The sequence below is a fragment of the Entelurus aequoreus genome, linkage group LG25 (assembly GCF_033978785.1).
Source record: "Entelurus aequoreus isolate RoL-2023_Sb linkage group LG25, RoL_Eaeq_v1.1, whole genome shotgun sequence".
Taxonomy (NCBI): domain Eukaryota; kingdom Metazoa; phylum Chordata; class Actinopteri; order Syngnathiformes; family Syngnathidae; genus Entelurus; species Entelurus aequoreus.
In genome coordinates this window covers 15,967,276-15,984,577 of record NC_084755.1, presented here as the reverse complement: position 1 = coordinate 15,984,577, position 17,302 = coordinate 15,967,276, and the positions used below count along the sequence as shown (strand labels likewise).

The window sequence follows — 17,302 nt, the reverse complement described above, 5'->3', positions numbered from 1 at the left end:
TAATATAGACTTGCCTAAATTAAATGCAAACCAGGTATCGAATTTAGATCTAGCTATTTCAGTAACTGAAATTTATGATACTCTTCAACAGGTGCCAAACAATAAAACACCAGGGCCTGTTGGGTTCCCTGCGAAGTTCTACAAAACATTCTGGTCACTGCTAGCCTCAATATTTACAAAAGTGGCCTCAGAGATTAAAGACAACTCATTCCTTCCTCCAAACATTAAACTCTGCCATGATCAGTCTCTTGCTAAAACCTGATAAAGACCCAACTCTTCCATCCAGTTACCGGCCAATCTCCTTGATTAATGTTGATCTTAAAATTATCTGCAAAGTATTAGCTCAACGATTATAAAAAGTCACTCCATATATAATACAACCTGATCAAACAGGTTTTATCACAGGGAGACAATCGTCCAACAATGTTTGCCGTCTACTCAATCTGATAGACTATTCTGTTGTTAATGATCTAAAAACCGCTGTTGTTTCATTAGATGCTGAACAAGCATTTGATAGAGTGAACTGGAATTTTCTTCGAGCTACTCTACAGAGACTCATTTATAGCATGGATCAAGGTTCTATATACTTTTCCCACAGCTTCAGTTAGAACTGACAGCCAAATCTCTCCAAAAGTTGTCCACTTTCTCCGTCAATGTTTGCTATATTTATTGAACCTCTTGCAGCCGCAATTCGACAGCATGCAAATATTAAAGGCATCCATAGTGCAACCGTTCATCATAAAATAAGTATTTTTGCTCATGATGTATTACTTTTCCTATAAAATTCACATTCTTCTCTTCAAAACACAATCTCACTCTTTGATAAATTCAGTTCTAATTCAGATTACTCCATCAACTGGTCCAAATCTACTGTGTTACCTATTAATTTTGACTTTCAGAGCACCTCATTGATTCCACTGCACAAAGGGAACATTAAATTGGGTATCAATATTTCTGGCGCGTTGGAAGACACTTCCCATGTCACTCATGGAAAGGTTTTCTACTCTGAAAATGATGGTCTTGCCTAGGGTTAATGATCTTTTTTTCAGTGATTCCCACTGGTTGGTTTTAATCACTAGACCAGGGGTGTCAAATGTACGGCCTGCGGGCCAACAGGTTTAACCGGCCCGTATGAAATTTTTGAATGAAAGAAACTGCTGTTCTAAAGGTGTCCACTGGATGACAAAATAGCAATTCTTTGCACACCCTGCTGCAAGAGCTCGCATGACTTAATAGGGGGCGGAGCTATGTGCCGCCTTAAGGTGTGAAACTACTTTTTGGAAACTACGTACTAACACTGCTTATCAGGGATAGTATACAAAATGTGGATTGTTACGTACATGTCTTGATTGTCAAAGATGGTGGTAATGTAACAAATCTCTACATTTTGTGTTGTATTTATGACTGCATGGGGACACATTTTCTGGGTGCACATATGCTAAAATATGTATCCTCTTCTAACTTTATGTGTGATTAATTAAATGAGTCCAAATTTACAAGTTTTGTTGTGGATGATGCTACATTTGTACAGAAAAAAACACATCTTAGTACATCGGTTGAGAAAAATTACTAAATTATATTAATAACATCCTGCAATTTGATTTTGATATTATCATTCATTTCATCTTCTGATAGATTAAAAATTTGCGCCAATGAGAGCATTTTAAAACTCTGCCAGACTCAATTCCACCTATCTGACTGATGAACATTATCACATCATTTATTCCGAAGGTACTATTAACGGCAACATGTAAGTGTTAAAAAAAACAAAACATTAGGATTTGTACATTTTCAGAATGTGTTTTGTCTATTTTTAAACAAAACAAACAATCTGAAGTTGTCTTTACTTTTAAGTTATCATGCCATGATTCTACCAGTTCGGCCCACTTGGGAATAGATTTTCCTCTATGTGGCCCCTGAGCTAAAATGAGTTTGACACCCCTGCACTAGACTCACACATCAATCAGTTTCTTTGGAAAAGTAAACCAGTACGAATCAGCCTTAAAATATTACAAAAACCCAAGGAATATGTAGGTGTAGCACTCCCAAATTTTTCCCATTATTTCCTTACAAATAAACTACAATACATATTAAAATGGATCAATACCAAATTATTAGATACATTATAGTTTGATATTGAACATACACTGAGTTCTTTTTTAAACTTAAATGTTTAACAAATTAGATTTTAAAGAACCACAATTGACATGAACAACAAATGTATTTCTACTTATATATGCCTACTTATATATATCTGCATATAGTCACCAAATTAATGTGTGTGCATGTGTGTGTATGTTTGTGAGTGTGTGTGGGTGTGCGTGTGTGTGCTGTTTAGCTACGTAAGCCTGTTGCTCAAACCTCAGTCTATTTTTAGAAGAAATAATGCTCTCCATATTTTGTGGAAAATTATTGCAGCACAGTAATCATCCGAAAGGTGAACTGTTAAGTTCCTGTATCGTAAGAACTTTAATACTAAATAAGTGTTTTGTTACTTGTGACAGTCCGCCAAAAGTAAATGAATATATGGGAAATACTGTGGGGACCAAAATAAATAAACAACAGCAACAAATGGTGTGTTTTTTTTTAATTAAGAAGGGACAAACCGATAAGAAATGAAGATCAAAAAACAATAATAGAATACAGCAAGACTAATGTCAATACTGTCTGTTAGTGCTTGGTTTATCTTGGTTTCAGAGGGGACAAACAGAAGAGAGAAAGTAAAATGGTAGAGTAGTACCTCAATTTATGGGATTAATTGGTTCTGTGACAGAGCTATTAACTCAAAACACTGGTATCTCAAATTAATGTCTCCCATTGAAATTTGTTTTAATCAATTCATTTAGTGCCTGGCTTCCCAAAAACCGCACTATTTTAACATGTAACATGCCTTTTAAAAAGAGAATGTTACTTTTAAAATAAGACATTGTATTAAAACAATACAATATTATGTACTTCTAACAAGTAGTTTTAGGAAGTGTTGCAATATTAACTTACTATATTTACTTAGCAGAGTGGACTTTTACAGGATCTTCTTCCAACTGCTTCTCCCTGTCAAACACACACGCCGTTTAGATATTATTTTATCATTCTAGGCTGGTGTTCGACTCACTCTGCTTCAGTATGATGCATTCTGGCAGTGATGTGCTTGAATTGCTTCGCAAAGTTGATAGCACGCTCAATCATGATGCCTTTCTGTAATTCAATGAATATCATCCACTTTTTCTGCTCAGCACTAACCTTTACACTCACTTTTGTCTTTACCATGCTTGGAAAAACAAAGTTATCGTCGATTACTAGCTATAAGCAAATGAGTTTGAGTTTGAGTTTATTTCGAACATGCATGCATACAACATGATACATCACAATTTCCAGTTTCTCTTTTCAACATGTTCGAAAAGGAGTAGGAATAAGCAGAGCTTATTTAATCCTACACCTTTTCTTTTACATAACAGTTTCTAAAACTTTTGTTCACTTCCTGTTCTCAATTCATCCACAATATACTCCATAAGTAATCTCAATAAAAATAAATAAATAAATAATAATTGGTGAAGTAAGTTACATTTCATATGATGAGATAAGTAAGATTATTTTGAGAGTGAAAGAATGGATGAATTAAATACATTCAGTATTCTTCTTCTTTGTACTTTGTAAACACTTTAAGTTTGAAGAGTTTCTTGAAGTGTTGAAATGCTAGCGAGTAAGAGCAGATGTTTTGGTCGGTTCTTACAGGGTTCACTGTGACATTTGCTACAACAACAAATGGCGGGGATACTTGTAACTCAAATTGTTTCTTTAACTTATTACATAGCAATGCAGCTGGGATAGGATCCAGCACAACCGTGACCCCGAGAGGGAGAAGCGGTACAAAATGGATGGATGGATGGGCAATGAGCCAAGAGACAGCTCTTATCTCAAAACAGGTATTGTACTGACATTGAACGCAAGGAAAGTAGTGATATAGCTAACAGCAGTGGCGGGCCGTGCGTTTCCCACATAGGCCTTCAGTGATGTCCGACTTCAATGATTACCTCTCAAAATACCATCATTTATTTCAATAAACCCACATCAGCAATTAAAACATACCTTATGTGGTACTGTAAGCTGTAGAAAATGGATATTAAACGTGAAAAAACTAAGAAATTAAATATTTGAACTCACAATTTGTAGCACCCATTTGAGCTTCCGGGGTTGGCCGACATCGTCTCACAAGATGTAGTTTCTCTTTAAATATCCTTCTTGAAAATGGCCTTGCAAATATATGTGTTGTCTTGTCTAATCATAAAAGATGCGGACGAAGCGTGTTGGCTGAGTTCTTCAAGTTTACTCCACAGCGTGCTCATCAAAAACATCCAGCTGCCGGCATGTCTACATTCAACAACCTAAACGGGGCTACTGCACATGCTCTTCACTACTGTGGCATGCTGGGTAATGGAGTTCTTATGTTACCTAGCTCATAACATCACAATATATATATGCCTTAGAGGCCTACTGAAATGAATTTTTTTTTTTTAAACGGGGATAGCAGATCCATTCTATGTGTCATACTTGATCATTTCGCAATATTGCCATATTTTTGCTGAAAAGATTTAGTAGAGAACATCGACGATAAAGTTCGCAACTTTTGGTCGCTGATAAAAAAAGCCTTGCCTGTACCGGAAGTAGCGTGACGTCACACGTTGAAAGGCTCCTCACATTTCCCCATTGTTTACAATGCAGCGAGAGCGATTCGGACAGAGAAAGCGACGATTACCCCATTAATTTGAGCGAGGATGAAAGATTCGTGGATAAGGAACGTGAGAGTGAAGGACTAGAGTGCAGTGCAGGACGTATCTTTTTTCGCTCTGACCGTAACTTAGGTACAAGGGTTCATTGGATTCCACACTTTCTCCTTTTTCTATTGTGGATCACGGATTTGTATTTTAAACCACCTTGGATACTATATCATCTTGAAAATGAGAGTCGAGAACGCGAAATGGACATTCACAGTGACTTTTATCTCCACGACAATACATCGGCGAAGCTCTTTAGCCAAGGAGCTAACGTGATAGCACATCGGGCTTAAATGCAGATAGAAACAAAAGAAATAAACCCCTGACTGGAAGGATAGACAGAAAATCAACAATACTATTAAACCATGGACATGTAAATACACGGTTAATGCTTTCCAGGCTGGCGAAGCTTAACAATGCTGTTGCTAACAACGCCATTGAAGCTAACTTAGCAACGGGACCTCACAGAGCTATGCTAAAAACATTAGCTAGCCACCTACGCCAGCCCTCATCTGCTCATCAACACTCGTGCTCACCTGCGTTCCAGCGATCGACGGAGCGACGATCATAGATGCGGTCGGCGGCCCGGAGACTGAGGAAGTCAAGGTGAGGTCGGCGGCTAGCGCGTCTGCTATCCAGCTCAAAGTCCTCCTGGTTGTGTTGCTGTAGTCCGCCGCTAATACACCGATCCCACCTACAACTTTCTTCTTTGCAGTCTTCATTGTTCATTAAACAAATTGCAAAAGATTCACCAACACAGATGTCCAGAATACTGTGGAATTTTGAGATAAAAACAGAGCTTTTTGTATTGGATTCAGTGGGGTCCGAATACTTCCGTTTCAACAATTGACGTCACGCGCATACGTCATCATACATAGACGTTTTCAACCGGAAGTTTAGCGGGAAATTTAAAATTGCACTTTATAAGTTAACCCGGCCGTATTGGCATGTGTTGCAATGTTAAGATTTCATCATTGATATATAAACATGTAAAGCGACTTTGGGTACTTAGAAAAGCGCTATATAAATCCCAGGTATTATTATTATTATTATTATAAACTATCAGACTGCGTGGTCGGTAGTAGTGGGTTTCAGTAGGCCTTCAAGCCAGCTAGAAGGCCTTACTGACAACAACTCGTGATCTGATTGGCTCTCGCAACTGTCTGTCAAATGTTTGTGTCCGTTCACTGACAGTGCACGGACACCCGCATGGTTGATTCTGAAGTCCACGGGCAGATTTCGTACAGCATGGCAACATAAGCTAGCTGACTTCTGATTGGATACAAACTATATAACCTAAAAACAACAGCGCTGGAAGGAGCATAATATGACATGAAGAGAATATGAATACTTTGATATTTAGGAAAGTAAATAAAAAATTACTTTTGTCTTTAATTATGATCATGATTTCTGGTTATGTTAGGCCAGCAGAGAAGGCCTTGCTGGCCCTGACGGCCAGCAGGCTAATAGTAACCAGTAGGAAGTAAAACCACAGTTTTCCCTAAAGCTGTCTGGAAATACACAGACAGTTATTAATCGACACGTTGCCTGACATCTTAACCAGGCCTGTAAGTGCAGGAAATGACACCTAATCATCGATCTTCTCAAACGCGTCCATTGACTGGATGACGGAGCAGTGAACTTGCCCTGCTCGCCCTGCAGCTCCTTCCCAAATGAAAGCTTTCCTCTCCTGCGCCACAGCTGGACTCCAGGGAGCCTGCAGAGGGTTCTGTTTATTTGTGCAACAACGTAATCAAGGCCTGTGTCGTTACAAGACCTAGCCTTTGCACCTTCTCTCTCGCTGCCATTCCATCTTTTATGTTCTCATCAGCTCCCCTCCCCTTTCACCAGCCTCACTTTTTCTCTTTGAGCCTCATCATTATCCAAATCCTTTCACCGACCCTTGTTGACCTCAAGATTTTTTTTGTTTGATGTGGTCCTGGCAAGGGGTTTTAGATCAAATTAAGTTGAAGATTTATTGTTTGAAGGAGAAATAAACATTCCATCTCTTCACCTAAGAGGCATCTCTTTTGCATGACTTCCAAGTTCCCCCCTTTGGTGCTGGTGAGCACACTTATTTCACTCAAGACAGAAAAAGCGTGCTGTAGAATTACATGCAAATGTTTTAGTCAGTTATGTTGTGATCGTAGTCATGAGATGCCTGCACTTAAAAGCCCAGTGTGAAGTAAACAAGCTCACACATGTGCCCACAATATTGCTCTGTCCAGGAATAATGATAAATAAATGATAAATGGGTTATACTTGCATAGTGCTTTTCTACCTTCAAGGTACTCAAAGCGCTTTGACAGTATTTCCACATTTACCCATTCACACACACATTCACACACTGATGGCGGGAGCTGCCATGCAAGGCGCTAACCAGCAGCCATAAGAGGCAAAGGGTGAAGTGTCTTGCCCAAGGACACAACGGACGTGACTAGGAAGGTAGAAGGTGGGGATTGAACCCCAGTAACCAGCAACACTCCGATTGCGGGCACAGCCACTCTACCAACTTCGCCACGCCGTCCGAATTTTGTTAAAATGGAGGAAACCTGCAGAATGACTAGCCATACTTTTTTTGTTCAGCATTTTCTGCTGATTTGTGTCAAGATCCATTAGGGAGGTGATTCTCAAACTTGAGAACCACTGCATTAGGGCATTGACATATTCTATACAGTGTGTATGTAATTAAGTGGAATGCCCTTGAGATTAAGGCTGGGCGATATATCGAATATATTCGATATACCGTGGGTTTGTCTCTGTGCAATGTAGAAAATGACTATTTTGTGAGTATTCGAGTATACGTTCTCACGCAGTTGCTTTTAGCTGCGGGCATTACACTACAGGCTTTTCTCACTCTTTCTTGTCTCTCCTTCTCACAGAGACGTAAAACAAGCGCACCTTCTTACATACATCACATACTGTTGCGCATGCAACCTCATACGCCCTTGCCGAGTAGAGAGGTAGCGGCATGGGTAAACAAATGGAGGAATACTGTATTTTTCGGACTATAAGTCGACGTTTTTTTCATAGTTTGGCCGTGGGTGCGAAGTATACTCCGGAGCGACTTATGTGTGAAATTATTAACACATTACCGTAAAATATCAAATAATATTATTTAGCTCATTCACGTAAGAGCCGAAGAAAATTTCCGCAATCGTCACACACATGTCAGCAATCGTCACCGACACGCCAACCAATAAGAATTCGGCGGGGGAGGGTCATGGCAGAAGTGCATCGTGGGTCATGGAATGCTAACTGCTATATGCTATATGCTACTGCCGGAGCTATTAAAATGGATCACATCAACATTGCCGGTAACTTATAAAAACTGAGAAGGGCTGAACTAATATGGCACTGAAAAGGAAATCATATACTGCAGATTACAAGCTGGACGTAGTGAAATATGCAGCAGAGAACGGCAATCGAGCAGCAGAAAGAAAGGACGCTAGCGGGGCGCATACCAGAGGCGACACCGGGGAGGAAGATTTCATGGGATTTAGCGATCGGGAGTGACAGATTGTTTGGTAAACGTATAGCATGTTCTATATGTTATAGTTATTTGAATGACTCTTACCATGATGTGTCGCGTTAACATACCAGGCACGTTTTCAGTTTGTTATTTATGCGTCATATAACGTACACTTATTCAGCCTGTTGTTCACTATTCTTTATTTTAAATTGCCTTTCAAATGTCTATTCTTGGTGTTGGATTTTATAAAATAAATTTCCCCAAAAAATGAGACTTATACTCCAGTGCGACGTATATATGTTGTTTTCCTTCTTTATTGTGCATTTTCGGCCGGTGCGACTTATAGTCAGAAAAATACGGTAATTAATTCCCATGAAAAACAGCACGGGGTCCATCGTCTGGCGGTGGTTTGGCTTCAAGGGGGAAGATGTTGAACAGACAACCGTAATATGTCAAGTATGCGGCAACAACGTTGCTACAAAAAGTAGCAGCACTACTAATTTGTAGCATCATTTGAAAAGGCACCCTCTAGAGAATAAGGAGTGCTTGAAACTCCACATGTCAACATCTCCGGTCGGTGCCACACCCAACAAAATGCCGAAGCAACCAGCACTGACCCAATTGAGCCTGGCGTCTTCCATTTCCAGATCAACACCATATGAAAAAAATAGTCAACAACAGAAGGAGATAACATCCGCAGTAACCTACCACATAGCGAAGGACATACACTATTTGATTTCCTATTATGCAGCTAATTTTTATTTTACAGTTTTTTAAATATCTTGTGTGACATCATGCACAAAAGTGCACTTTATTTGTTTTAAACTATTGTAGTGGCGTTCTGTACAAAAAGTGCACTTTAAATCTAGTTTAAGTTGTTTTGATATGTCATCTTAGTGACATCATGCACAAAAGTGCACTAATAGCTTGTTTTAAAATGTCTCTTAACAATCTTGCACTTTCTGTTTTGAAATGACATTAATGTCTGTGCCACTGCTTAATAACTGTTTAATAAATACAGTTTTGGTAAATTGACTTACCGTAATTGTGATTTCCCTCTCTGCATGAACGTTTAAAATTAGCATATATTAATGCAGTATGAACAAGAATGTTTTAATGTAGACACATAGAATCATCATACTGGTGTGATTATATGCATCAAGTGTTCATTCAAGGTTAAGGCAAAATATCGAGATATATATCGTGTATCGTGACATGGCCTAAAAATGTCGAGATATTAATAAAAGGCCATATCGCCCAGCCCTACTTGAGATTATACAATACAAATGTAAATTATACCAACATTTTCCAAAATGAGTAATGTGCATCAATATTTGCATCCAAAGAGTTACTCACCAACATATTAACAAATACCTACGAGACATTTCCGAAGACGCACAAAACCTGAATGGAAGTTCAAGCCTGTGTCATGTGAGATGTGTGGCTGTATACGAAAGCACAGTTCAATGAGCATTTTAGAGTATGTTTGGCTTTTGCTTTGGATTATTGTGTTTTCTTGTGCTGGCAAACAAAAACATTTTGAATCAGATTAATCACACTTTTGCATTTTGATTAATCACGGAATAATTTGAATTAACGTTAAAAAAGACTAGGTGGACAAAAAGCTATTTTGTTTTTAGAATGTCATGCAGGAACATTTTTTTACTTTTTACTGGAATGGACGACATTTTAAAAAACATTTACTAACAGATTGGACAAATTCATAAACAAATATAGAACCAACATTTCATCGATGGCAACAATCGAAATAACGGAAGAGATTAGCCAATGAAATAGATAGTAAACAGTCTGCAGCTGCAGTGTTAATGGATCTATCAAAAGCATTTAACACAATCATAATATCTTGATAAATTGGAACGATATGGCATCAGAGGCCTGGTCTTGAACTGTGTAAAAAGCTCCTTAACCAACAGGAAGCAATACTTGAATCTAGGAGAACAAACATCTACAGTGCTAAATATATCCTGTGGCGTACCCCAGGGATCAATACTGGGACCAAAATTGTTCAATCTCTATATAAACGACAATTGTAAAGTTACAAAGAACCTAAAGTAAGTATTACTTGCAGACGACACAACAGTGTTTTTGTTCAGGAGAGAACACACAGAAGCTAATACCAATAATAACAGAAGAAATGCTGCTTCTTACTCCTTTTCGAACATGTTGAAAAGAAAAACGGTAGAAATGCGCGGTTTGCGGACACAACCGCGGAGTCCCCGGATAATCCGCGGGTCGGGCGGATGCATGACGAAAAAAATAGAATTTAAATAGATTCGGGCGGGTGGCGGTTGAACCAATTCGGAAATATATATACATAGTTAAATGTATAAAGAGAATCCTATGCGTCCCAGCAACAAGTGCCGCAAGTGAGCGCTCCTTCAGTGCAGCAGGGCGCATTTTAGAGGCCAGGCGCTCTCGCCTGAATCCTGGCACTGTAGATGCCATTTTATTCCAGTGTTATGAGAGTAGCGTATGTGTGTGTGTGTGGCCCTTTAACAGGTGACAGCATGTGAGGTGAGTGACGTCAGTGAGTGTGTGGGCGAGAGAAGAGAGGGAGCGGTAGCGTGAGTGTGGGCGGGGACTAGTTTGTTTTGTTTTGTGTTGGATTGGCTGTGTGCAAGCAATCAATAAAGCAAGTGTTTGAGTTTGAGTTTGAGTTTATTTCGAACATGCATGCATACAACATGATACATCACAATTTACAGTTTCTCTTTTCAACATGTTCGAAAAGGAGTAGGAAGAAGCAGAGCTTATTTAATCCTACCCCTTTTCTTTTACATAACAGTTTCTAAAACTTTTGTTCACTTCCTGTTCTCAATTCATCCACAATATACTCCATAAGTAATCTCAATAAAAATAAATAAATAAATAATAATTGGTGAAGTAAGTTACATTTCATATGATGAGATAAGTAAGATTATTTTGAGAGTGAAAGAATGGATGAATTAAATAAATTCAGTATTCTTCTTCTTTGTACTTTGTAAACACTTTAAGTTTGAAGAGTTTCTTGAAGTGTTGAAATGCTAGCGAGTAAGAGCAGATGTTTTGGTCGGTTCTTACAGGGTTCACTGTGACATTTGCTACAACAACAAATGGCGGGGATACTTGTAACTCAAATTGTTTCTTTAACTTATTACATAGCAATGCAGCTGGGATAGGATCCAGCACAACCGTGACCCCGAGAGGGAGAAGCGGTACAAAATGGATGGATGGATGGGCAATGAGCCAAGAGACAGCTCTTATCTCAAAACAGGTATTGTACTGACATTGAACGCAAGGAAAGTAGTGATATAGCTAACAGCAGTGGCGGGCCGTGCGTTTCCCACATAGGCCTTCAGTGATGTCCGACTTCAATGATTACCTCTCAAAATACCATCATTTATTTCAATAAACCCGCATCAGCAATTAAAACATATCTTATGTGGTACTGTAAGCGGTAGAAAATGGATATTAAACGTGAAAAAACTAAGAAATTAAATATTTGAACTCACAATTTGTAGCACCCATTTGATCTTCCGGGGTTGGCCGACATCGTCTCACAAGATGTAGTTTCTCTTTAAATATCCTTCTTGAAAATGGCCTTGCAAATATATGTGTTGTCTTGTCTAATCATAAAAGATGCGGACGAAGCGTGTTGGCTGAGTTCTTCAAGTTTACTCCACAGCGTGCTCTGCAACTAATCGCCGGACTCATCATTCACCCTAAAGTCGTCCGCTGTGGAGACCCACTGCCGGGTAAAGTGAAGGGTGTTGCCCCGAGCATACATCGGCCCTGGAGAAGTGTCTCCCCTGCGCTCTTCGACTACGGTCTGGGAGCAGGAAGCAGGAAAGGTGCAACACCTGCATAGTGCTAACAAAAAAAAAAGTAAGTAGACATACGGTTGGATATGTTAAACGAATTAGTCTACGTTACCTAGGCTATACCAAATAAGCCCATGTCTAACCTATATTGAGTTCGGTCAGCTACATCATTTTGATGGTTACGTGTTGTTTGGGCGCACTACAATGCAAAGGAAATAAGGCAATTCCGTTGTTTATTGTGTTTTTTTTCTATTCGAGATATACTACTGTGTGTTAATTATTTGGCCTCGCCTTCAAGTGAAGCGCATCTCCGATTGGCTACAATGTAAGGCTATTTAGCCTGCTTTGTTTGTCGCGACCGTCTATTTTCATTATAATTCAAGTTTGATGATAAAGTGCAGTCTGATGGGTTTGATTTCCCCCCTTCAGCTATTTGCCTTGGCCAATAAATTGCAGGTAATGTATTATTATTATTTATTTAATTAATTTTTGTTTAAATAGGGATGACTTACATATGTTATTGTATAATTTAAGTTTGTGCGCGTGATTGACAGCCTAAGGCTTATGAGGCACATTTTTTATTTATTTTTTTATTTCAACTTAAAAACATATGAGCCTATGCCTATGCCTACAACATAGGCTATGTGTTTATCTTTATTTTCCTGCCTGTCGTTGACAATGGAGATTGTCTGATATTTTGTCATGGCTGCAGATCAATCAATAAAGGTTCATATTTGACGCGAAATTGTTCACTGTTTCACTGTGCACCCCGCCCTCGTCCGTATTTGAGCATTATAATGTTAATAAGTTAATATTCATTGAAATAAATTCAGAATTTTTTTTTTACTTAACGAAAATATAGGCCTAGTCTTTCTAAAACATTTTTTTAACTTCTTGAAAGCCTCGTTCTGCTTGCTGCAAGTGCGCAAAGTGTGAGGAACGCACTCCTGATCTGAGGGCATTGGCAACAATAGTCAACACTTTCTTAATGGAAATGACAATAATATTATAATAATGATAAATAATATTATCACGCATTAATATCTCTTAGCCACTAATGCGTGGCCAAGAGATATTAATGCGTGTCACGCAATGAATGTCTCTGCTGCATTGGATCAGTCTCCTTTCTTTAACCTCACTAATGCCTTGCATCGTCTATATTAGATACATAACAACGGGCCTGTGGCGGGTGGGTGTGGTTTTGATAAAATGTTGGTGCGGGTGGATGACGACTTTTGTGATGCGGTTGCGGATGAAATAATTGCCTATCCGCGCATCTCTAAAAAACGGGAAATTTTGATGTATCATGTTGTAACTGTGTGCATGTTCGAAATTAATACAAACCATAAATCATTGAACCATTTATTTGTTCAAAACCTGGTAATAGTTTGATCTAAAATTCTATTCTTCCGCTACGTCACGACAAGCAGGTTCCCCCAAACCCAAGATCTTGTCAATTTCGTTGAGGCCAGTTAAATAGTTCCAATTTTTAGATTTGGAGAGCAGTGCAAAAAGAGGCAACGATAAAGTTAAGACAAGACAAAGAAGCAAGCAGGAGAGATAAGGGGGAGGAAAGGGGAGCATCCGCCCTCGATAAGTGCCAGTGAGAAAAAATAAAATAAAAAATAGTGACTTTCTTGTTTATTTACGTAATCCGGTCAACTTCCTTTGTTTTCACTTATTTGAACTGCGCGCAAGTGACGTTTACACCACATTGGAACCTGTGCGCGTTTACACTGGAGTCTGATGAAGATCACATTTTATTTGTAGACGAAACAGTCAGATGGAAAAAATCCAATTTGGACCAATTTGACCTGTAGTGTAAACAGTCATTGTGGCCGAAATGTAATTTTGAGTGAATATTAGTTTATCACTTAAGTGAGAATTGAGTACTATTAGCTCAATTCTGTTATTAAAATGCACTGTGAATAAATGGGTATAAAGACAGTACCTAAGACTAAATCATGTTCATCTTTTGTCTGTAAGCATATTAATATGACTGATTGTTCACTCAAAATGAGAACTGCTCCTTGTGTTTGGAGTCCTGTACAACATCGGCACCTCTGTGTTGTTTTGCAACCGAGCCCTTTCCAAAGCCACAGTGTCTGATGTGGCTTTGCCCTAATCACACAACATGCCGAGTCTCTTGCGACTTTTGGATGCTTTTTCCCGCCCTTTTGTGGCGTTATTGTATAACAAAGTAGTCAAAGAGACAACAGGAGGACTGCGGACTTGACCTTTTTTTTCCCCACTGATGCGATTTCTGTGTCTCGCCAGTGCAGCAATTAGGCTACCGAGGGATTAGTGAACCTCTAATCCTGAATGGGATACTTTTCTCTTTGTAGTCCTGACATCTCTTTTCAAGCTTTGTTCAAATCGCTGTCTGTCGGGACGCAGAGGGAGAGAATTCAACATGCTTCAGATGGAAACCTACCATTATGATGGAGATGCTCTGCACTTTGAGTTTTAATTATAAGCTGCCAGGCCCGACGTAGCTGCAGTTCCTGAGTAGAGACCGCTTGGAGACGCGGGTGCCAGGCTCTGGCGTGCTTTGCGGGTACGAGATGAGGCCCGCCGCGGCCATGGCAAGCGGCACTCTATATGGGGAGGGGGTTGTAGATGAAAGGCTTTCATCTCCCGCAGACCCCCACACCCTCCCCTGGAAGCCTAGACTAGCAGGGGCAATAGGTGGTGGATAGAGCTGGAATAACCGGAGCGGTTGTTAACATATCGGCCCTTGTCGAAGCTTCAAGGACGTCCAGAGAGATCAAAGTAAAGAAGCCAGTCCAAAAGCATGACATTGTCTTGTGCGACAATCCATCAAGCTTTCAATTCAGCTGTCAGCCAATGAGGAAATGGCCACAAACAACAGCAATGGAAGGCATTCACTGTCCCCTAATGGGCTTTGATGATGAGGCCACAAAGAGAGCATCATAATGGTCTCTTACAAAGTCTAATGTGGCTTTTTTCATTTGTTTATTGTTGTCATTAAACCCCGCAGAGACCCAACCCGCACCTTTGTGTATTCAGTAAATGATGATGAATGTCTTACAAACGAGGGGCGAGTGCTCTTTCTTCTCCTGCTCTCCCGGTCGCCACATTTCATCCGGTACATAGTAGCGGCAGGGGTGCTGTTGTCGAGTATCTCCCGTGCCCTCCTGTCGGCTTTTATTTTCCAGTTTACTTTGCTTTCTGTATTTACACCCGGCGTGTCCTTTGATGTTGTTGCCCGGGTGCTGATGGACAAAAGGGCTTCCATCAGCTGGACACGAGGTTGTGGCGGTCGGAGGGGGGTTGGAAAGGGGGAATCCGTAGGAGAAAGGGATGAATACAGAATCAAAGTAAGTGCAGTGGGGTTCGGAGGCGGAGGACTCCATGTGAAACTGAACCATCAACCCCACAGCTCACAGTTGTCAGTATTTGTTTTTAGCTCCTTTGTGCCACATGCCATATATATAAGGCTGGATTCACACTACATGGGTCAAGTGACACAATTTATGACAATTTAGATTTAGGTAATTGCAGCATAGTAATATCGGCCAATACAAATGCAATAAGGCTCGAAAGTGGGATGTAGAAACGCAATGCATTCGGGTTCTTGCTGGCGTCTTAAAGGCCTACTGAAATTAATTTTTTTTATTTAAACGGGGATAGCAGATCCATTCTATGTGTCATACTTGATCATTTCGCGATATTGCCATATTTTTGCTGAAAGGATTTAGTATAGAACAACGACGATAAAGTTCGCAGCTTTTGGTCGCTGATAAAAAAAAGCCTTGCCTATACCGGAAGTAGCGTGACGTCACAGGAGGAAGGACTTCTCACAATTCCCCATTGTTTACAATGGAGCGAGAGCGATTCGGACCGAGAAAACGACAATTACCCCATTAATTTGAGCGTGGATGAAAGATTTGTGGATGAGGAACGTTAGAGTGAAGGACTAGAGTGTAGTGAAGGGTGTATCTTTTTTCGCTCTGACTGTAACTTAGGTACAAGGTCTCATTGGATTCCACACTCTCTCCTTTTTCTATTGTGGATCACGGATTTGTATTTTAAACCGCCTCGGATACTATATCCTCTTGAAAATGAGAGTCGAGAACGCGAAATGGACATTTACAGTGACTTTTATCTCCACGACAATACATCGGTGAAGCTCTTTAGCTACAGAGCTAACGTGATAACATCAGGCTCAAATGCAGATAGAAACAAAATTTAAAAAAAACCTGACTGGAAGGATAGACAGAAGATCAACAATACTATTAAACCATGGACATGTAACTACACGGTTAATAATTTCCAGCTTGGCGAAGCTTAACAATGCTGTGTTGCTAACGACACCATTGAAGCTAACTTATCAACCGGACCTCACAGAGCTATGCTAAAAACATTAGCTATCCACCTACGCCAGCCAGCCCTCATCTGCTCATCAACACCCGTGCTCACCTGCGTTCCAGCGATCGACGGTGCGACGAAGGACTTCACCCGATCACAGATGCGGTCGGCGAGACGGAGGAAGTTAAGGTGAGTTCGGCGGCTAACGCGTCTGCTATCCATCTCTGTCTTCCTGGTCGTGTTGCCGTAGTCCGCAGCTAATACACCGATCCCACCTACAACTTTCATTTTTGCAGTCTCCATTGTTCATTAAACAAATTGCAAAAGATTCACCAACACAGATGTCCAGAATACTGTGGAATTTTTCGATGAAAACAGAGCAGTTTGTATGGTGACACATTGGGTCCGAATACTTCCGTTGCCGTCGTGACGTCAAGCGCATACGTCGTCATACATAGACGTTTTCAAGCAGAAGTTTCCCGGGAAATTTAAAATTGCACTTTATAAGTTAACCCGGCCGTATTGGCATGTGTTGCAATGTTAAGATTTCATCATTGATATATAAACTATCAGACTGCGTGGTCGGTAGTAGTGGGTTTCAGTAGGCCTTTAATAGCTTATTTACATGGCTGAATGCAGGACTGTGTCCTAAAGTTGTGCTCTTTTCTTTAACAAGTTGAAACATGGGCGAACATGCAACATAATAACTGCCACAGTGGTTGTCATGATCGCTTCAGGGAAAGAAAACGATTTGGTGAGATTTGTCTCATTTCCAGCGTAGAAGCAAAGGCTTCCAAATATTTTTTTTCTCTCAAATGATACATTTTATTCCAGTTTGTTGCTCTATCTCACAATAGCGCTGCTTGAGTATGTTACCAGAACACTGCCAGTAGGATTTGGTACAC

At 40.0% G+C, this 17,302-nt stretch overlaps 1 long non-coding RNA gene across 1 annotated transcript in view; it reads left to right on the top strand.

Moving 5' to 3' along the window:
• Window positions 1-12,075: 12,075 nt before the first annotated feature.
• The window catches only part of LOC133642998 (uncharacterized), a 67,666-nt gene continuing 62,439 nt past the window's right edge, over window positions 12,076-17,302 (top strand). The window contains exon 1 of the long non-coding RNA XR_009824631.1: window positions 12,076-12,129. This is a non-coding gene — a long non-coding RNA (uncharacterized LOC133642998). The remainder of the gene's footprint in view (window positions 12,130-17,302) is intronic.